Here is a 7,516-nt window from a genome sequence, read left to right on the forward strand (position 1 = left end):
TTAAAGTGTTAGGGACATAAAATAAAATCATACAAAATTAGAATAAAATTAAACACATGTCAAGTCTCTGGATAGTAGAAGACATTCTAGGGTTAAAAAGGAATAAAAGTGTTTTTCTTAAGCCAGGTAGAGAAAGACAAGTACCAAATGATTTCACTAATATGTGGAGTATAAGAACAAAGGAAAACTGAAGGAACAAAACAGCAGCAGAATCACAGAACCCAAGAATAGACCAACAGTTACCAAAGGGAAAGGGACTGGGGAGGATGGGTGGGAAGGGAGGGATAAGGGCAGGGGAAAAAGAAAGGAGACATTATGATTAGCATATATAATGTGTTGGGGGGCACGGGGAGGGCTGTGCAACACCTAGAAGACAAGTAGTGATTCTACTACGCTGATGGACAGTGACTGTAATGGGGTTTGTTGGGGGGACTTGGTGAAGGGGGGAGCCTAGTAAACATAATGTTCTTCATGTAATTGTAGATTAATAATAACAACAACAACAAAAAGTGTTTTTCTGATTTTATTTAATAGGCATATACTACTCTTAAACTCAGAAAAAAAGCAACTGCAGACCTAACAAGGGGAAGAATTACTTTTTTTTGGCTACTTAAAAAAATTTAAACCTTCAACGTGTTAAAAAAAAACACACCACACAAACAAAAGAAAAAACAAAAAAAATTGTAGAAAATATTTGCCTCAAATTTGTCAAAGAGTGAATCTACTTAATATATAAGGACCTTAATAAATGAGAAAACACAGCGGACTCCTAATGGCTTATATGTGTGAAAAAATGTTAAACCTCATAGAACAAGAAAATGCAAGTCAACAATGAGGTATGATTTTTATCGCTCAAACTAGAAAAGATTTAAAAAAGGTAATAAAATTTGAGGATTTTTAAGAATATGGGAAGATGGGTATTCATACACTGCTTGTTGGGGGATCCATTGGTATAATTTTCTATAAAGCAATTCTCAATATGCATCAGGGCTTTAAAAATGTTCCTATCCTTTCAGTCAGGATTTCTGCTTTAGAGATCTGCCCCAAAGGATGTCATTGGAAATGTACACAAGGATGAAATTCTGTGCACAGGTCCAACAATAAGGGACAAGTGAGTTTCTGTGAACCTCTCTGTGGCTTTTAAATGATATTTATATTTAGAACTCAATGCAACACGTGATCCTGAATTGGATCCTGGGCCAGAAGAAGGGCACTAGGGAGACAACTGGCAAAATGTGAATAAAAGCTGTAGAGAGGTTACTAAAATTATATCAATGTTGAGTTCCTGGTTCTGATGCTGATACTGTAGATAAGTAAGTTGTGAACATTTGGGGAACATTTGGCAGGTGTATGGGATGTCCCTGTAGTTTTTTGCCAGTAGTTTGTAAGTCTGGAAAAACTTAAAAATAAAAATTTAAATAAGTAAAAAAAATCCAGATACATATATAGAATTGTGTTCATATATTGATAAAGTTTTTTGAAAAACAATACAGCTGTGGCAGGTCTGTTAGTTGATTAATCCCCATTCTCCACTCTCCCTTTTTTCCTTGTTAACCACTGTTCTAGTTTGCCAAAGCTTCCAGGTGAGCCCCTCCCCACCCTGGTGGGTGGACCTTGATTAGTTTGAGCCTGGTCAAGTAATTGGTTAGACCCAGGAATGTGATGCAGTTCTTGCCACCAGAAAATAATAGCAGGTATTTATATAGTACAAATCATGCACCAGGTACTGTTCTAAGTGTTTTACACACATTAACTCTCAGCTCTTAGAAAAGCCCTATGAATCAAATAGTTATAATTCCCATTTCACAGATAGGAGCATTGAGGCATTGGGAGATCAAGTCAATTGCTCCAGGTCACACAGATGTGAGATGGGGAGAGAAATGGGTCGGAGGCCCATTTTCCTAGTGATTGAAAAGGGATGTAAGAGGACTGTGCTCTTTTCTTGCTCCAGGATGCTGTCATCTGCCTGTGATGCCTGGAACTACAGCAGTCATGTTAGAACTATGAGGAAGCAGCCTAAGAGGATATTCCAACATGCAGACCAAATGTGAGAATGGAACCTGTGTCCTTGAAGATAAAACCAAGCCTCTGAACTGACCAGTCTGAATTACATGCCCAATAATCCTTATTGTTTAAGCCACTTTTAGTTGGGTTTGTTGATACTTGGAGCCAAATGACCTCAAACTAATATTGGGGATAAATTTTACATTTTAATATAAAATGGGGGAATAACAGGATACAAAACTGTATGTACTTTGTATAATTGATATGACTGCTGTAAACCACAAATGCATAGCAAAGAATCTAAAATCCTACCAGTGATGATCTTTGACTGGTGGGTTTATGGGGTATCAGTTGTTTTCTTATTTATTCTGAAAACCCATCCATTCTCATGCCACTCAGCTGAGCTTCTGCCCCCACCATTCCACCCTAAAACTTGGCTCTCACCCCTTGCACGTCCAACCTATTGGTCTCTGTTCAGTCCTTGTCACTTACCCTCAGCAGAGCCTTCCTTTTCCTTTGCCTTCCCTGCTGTCTCCTCCCACATCTCTCACAAGCTTCTCCTCTGCAGCCATTGCCAGCATGTCTGGTTCCTCAGAGTTCATTACTTGGCCCTTTCTCTTCCTGCTCTACCTTTACTTTCCCCTGAATTCAGATATTCCTTGATATAGATCTCCTTACTGCCAAAGAGAAGCACCCACCCTAGCTTCCCTCTCAAGTTCCAAATCTAAATGCCCATCTGCTTTCTGATCACCTCCAGGTGTGGTGAGGCAGGTGTAGTGGGGCCTCAGGTTCTTTGTCTGCAAAAGGAACCAGTAATCTGCACAGAGCTATTTAAAAGATTACCTGTGATGACAGAAATAAGGGACATGGTGCCAGGACACTGCAGGTACTCTTTAAATATTAAATGTTCATTGATGTTATTGTTTCTTGTATCATTCTTGCAATGTCTGGTCCTTGCGGGTGCTCAAATGAACGTTCATTTGTGAATGAACGTAGAGGGTATGATCCTTCCCTTCCATTTCCCACTGACATCACCCAAATTTGGGCCCTTGAGTTCTAACACCTGGTCCACTGCAGGCACCTCCGGCCTCCAACCACCTTATGTAGGTTATCAGACAAAGTCTTTGGAAGCCCAGCTCTCAACCAGGTCAGCCTCCTGCTCAAAGAAAGTGTCTACACAATGAAATTCACATTGCTTGATTTAGCAATGTGGTCTCAACCTCACTTTCTAGTGCTTTATGCTATGCTACATTTCACTGTAGTGTTTTATTCTACTGTTCTACTCCCATCCCACACTGGTCAGTACCCTGGGTTTTCTGCCCCCCTATACCTGGAGAAATCCTTTAAGACACACTTCTCAGGTGCCTTCTGTCCCAGCACAGCCAAGGTGATCTAATGCACTCTTAGAAGCAGCTGTAACTAATTAAGGCGGGGATTCTCAGTCTGGAGAGTTTTGCACGCTCTCCCAGGGGGAGTAGAGGAGGAGTGTGGGTTCAGTCCCCAGGAGACTGATATGCCCTACCTTTGAGTACAACTCCTTTAAAGCTAAAAGTAAATTCAGTCTCCCCTTTGAAGTCCTCTCTGATGAGGAGAACTCTTTGCAATGCCTGGTTGCTGCTGTATCTCCAGACTGAAAAATGCCTGTTACATAGTAGCCAAAAAGAAATGAATGTCTTGAAAAGTAACTTCACTACTTTCCACCTTGAATTATGGGGCAGGCCGACTGGCGGAGCCACTGTATCTCTATAGGACTGTGGCCTCCTGCAGGCAGAGATGGGTTTCTTGGGGTCTCACCCTTACATCAGTGCATGCCTAGTGCTGCCCTTGACCCACTGCAGAGTAATAAGTGTTTGCTCAGTTGTGGGGGAAGGAAGAAGAGCAGAATGAGGGGATGATTGTCTATGATACATTAGGCGTGGGCCCAGCCCTTGTGTGTGTTATTTCCTGGTCTTAACAACTCTTGTAAGGAAGGTGATGTTATCCTGATGTTAGAGATGAGCAAACAGCATGGAGAGGTTAAGTGACATACTCCATCACATTGCTAATAAGTGGCAAAGCCAAAATTAAGTCCTGGTTTTATCTGAACCCAAAGTTCAGGCTCTTTCCACTGATGCTGTGTTGCTAGCCTGGGCAGGGAGTGGATCAGTCAGTCTGCCAGGAAACAGACGTGTCACATTCAATCTGGTAGCTGGAGGAAAGCTTTATGGAAGGACGACTCCACAAGGCCATGGGTAGAGGATAGGACGCACAAGGGATAGTGCAGTTCCCCAGGGCCAGTGACGGTGGGGCTCTGGCACCACCTTTAGGCCTGGTAGATGAGGGGCTGGAGCAGGTATGGGGACAGAACTTGGAAGGACAGAGCTGTGTGGACAGGGCTCTGTACTGACTGGAGCTGTAACCTTTGGCTGAGGAATGAACCAGACTGTGGAGACCCTTGGGGAGGGAGAAGGAGAACAAATACCCAACACCACTTGCTCCTTGCCTCCCCTCTTGTGTGGAGCTCCCCACTGGCCAAACCCAACTGAAGCTGAGAACAAAGGCCCCATGATGTGTTCACCCAGGACAGCTCCAAGCACAGTAGAGAAGGGTGGAGATGGATGTCAGCGGTGAATGGGAGATGGTGAAATGAGGACAAACAAGATACATGGGTTTGGGGTAGTCATGGGGGGAGGGGTATTGAGTCTTCAGAGGTGGAGTAGCCCCCACCTTTCACCTGGTGTTTAGGCCTGATAGATGACAGACAGCTCCTAACTGGCCTCCCTGCTCTCATGGTCCACACCCCCACCCATTCTCCACTCAGAGCCAGGGGGGGTTCTTACCATATGACTTAAATCATGTCTCTCCCTTGATCAAAAACCATTCAATGGCTTCATTTTAGAGCAAACTCCAAAATCCTTAACAAGGCCTAAGAGGTCCTGCAGATCTGGCCCCTGCCAACCCCCCAAGTCTCCCTGTAGGCCAGGCCCCAGTGCTCACCACTCTCCAGCCACACAGGTCTCCTTGAAGCTTCCAGAACACCCCAAGCCCTTCCAGCTTCAGGGTAACCTCCACCTCCATACAGCTTGTTCCTTCAGTGGAGAATGATCACAGCATGCCTGCCACTGCACACACACCACACACACACACACACCACACCCTGCTACACACAGTACTGATCCTCCCTGAGGGGTTGGGAACCCAACAAGGTTGCTTGTGCCAAACACACATACACATACCCCACACATACACTTACATGCACGGATGCACACACCCATATTCCCACCACACACACACACACCGCACTCATACACTTACACATATAGATACACACAGCCATCCGCCCTCACACACACACACACACACACACACACACACACACTGCATGTCTTACTTGGGGCTGCCCGTCCATGCCACCCTCTCAGAGCAGCTGCCTTGGCCTCTCCGGCCCATATGAGGTCCCTTTGTGCTGCTTTCTTAGGGTGCCGAGTCCATTTTCCTTCAGCACAGTTACTACCTTTTCCAATATATTTATTTGTGAGATGAGTTGCCAATGTCTGTCTTCCCCGCTGGGCTGTAAGCTCAGAGAGGGCAGGGACTGTATTTATTTTATTCACTTCTGTCTCCCCACTGCTTAACACGTGTCTAGCACATAGTGGGCCCCTTGGAAATACTTGCTGAATCAGTTTGAAAGGACTGGGTTTGAGTCCTGCCTCTGCCACTTCTGAGAGCCTGCGAGCATGCCATTTTACTGCTCTGAGCCCAGTTTCTTTTTAAATCAGCTTTTTATAACGAAGAACTTAAAACATCTAAACAAAGGAGAAAACAGTATAGGGAGCTCTCCTGTACCATTTCCTCGCCTCAACACTGGTCGGCTTGTGGGTGTGGTTTCTTCATCTGTAGGTAAGGGAGATTCAGAGTGATTTTCAAACTTTTTGATCATGACTCACAATAAGAAGGACATTTTACATCAAGACCTATACACAGTACATATATAAATAAAACGAAAAGTTACACAAAACAATAATGGTGCTTATGTTCTTCTTTTTTCTAGTTTGTTTGTTCTTTAAATGTTGGTATGACCCACTTAGTGATTTCACTAGTGGGTCCTGACCAGCTATATGAAAAACACTCTACTGATCTCCCACCTACCTAGAAACTAGTTTAGGGATCCCCTTTTCTTGCCAAGCGATGACAGCCAGATCTTGTCCCCTAGTGGTCACTTTTGGGAACTGATTGTGTCATCCTAGAGGCCAATTTTTGATTTGGGAATAAATATATCCTAGTAAGAAGTGCTGAGTGCAGGCCCTGTGCCGGCATCTAGGGAGATGGGGTCCGAGAGGAATTCCAGCAGAGTCCCTGACCTCCAGGGCCATCCCCCAACTGAGGGCCAGCATAACTGCTACAGATCTGTGCTGCCCAATCTGATAGCCACTAGCCACATATAGCTACTGAATACCTGAAATACAGCTAGTGTAACCAAGTAGATGAATTTTAATTTTATTTAGTTTTACTTCACTTAAATTTAAATAAAAATATTGGCACTTGTTTCAGTTACTGGAAAACACTCAAATATGTCTTTAATATACACACAACCTGACTGTGAATCTAACTGTGCATTTTATAAAATCTAAATATTTCTGGTGAAAATTTCGCATCTAAATTGAGATGCGCTATAAGTATAAACTACAGACTAGATTTCAAAGACTTGGCATTTAGAAAATCCTGTTAGTACTTTTTTATTATTAATAGGTGAATAATGGTTAACTGTTCAAACAATATTTTTAGATATGTAGGGTCAAATAAATAAATTACTGAAGTTAATTTCACCTATTTGTTTTCATTCTTTAAATGTGGCTACTGGAAAATTTAAAATTCCTTATGTGGCTCACATCCTGTTTCTATTGCACAGCACTCACAAGGCTGGGGTTCCTTCCGACATCCCTCTTTCCAGCCCCTCCAGAGCATCTTGCATCCTTGATGGAGACAGAGGAAGCAGCTAGAATCCTCAGTCAGATGGGGGTGAGGATGGGGATGGCGATGGAGGATGAGTTAAGAATTGGACAAATTAAGGCTGAAGATGTCTATGATCTCACCGCTCAATGTGGTTAACCGGCAGCAGCGCAGCATCACTGGGAGCTCATTAAAAATGCAGGACTCTCAGGCCCCATCCCAACCTTCCTGCATTTTAACAAGATCCCCACACGATCTGTTTGTGGTGTGAGAAGCAGTCCCCAATTAGAAAGCCAAGGGGAGATAGAGGTGGCAGCATTCGGATTGCTTTTCTTTGCTCTGTGATGAAGGAAGCAGGGTCCAGGCTGAGAGTGAGGCTGCAGAGAAGGTGCTGGAGCTCTGAAGAACCTGAAGAAAGTGTGGACTGAGCACCTAGGATGGGAAGGCCGATGTGAATGGATGAGAAGAACCTAGGTCTTCTTGAATTCAAAGTGAGGTCAGTCAGCACCTTGTGTGGTTTCCTCCTCTGCCCAGTGGTGTGGGTGCAGACCTGAGGTTCTGCCTGTGTGCACCACCGGGCAGA

This window comes from Manis pentadactyla, chromosome 6, assembly GCF_030020395.1.
Source record: "Manis pentadactyla isolate mManPen7 chromosome 6, mManPen7.hap1, whole genome shotgun sequence".
In the NCBI taxonomy this organism is placed as follows: Eukaryota; Metazoa; Chordata; class Mammalia; order Pholidota; family Manidae; genus Manis; species Manis pentadactyla.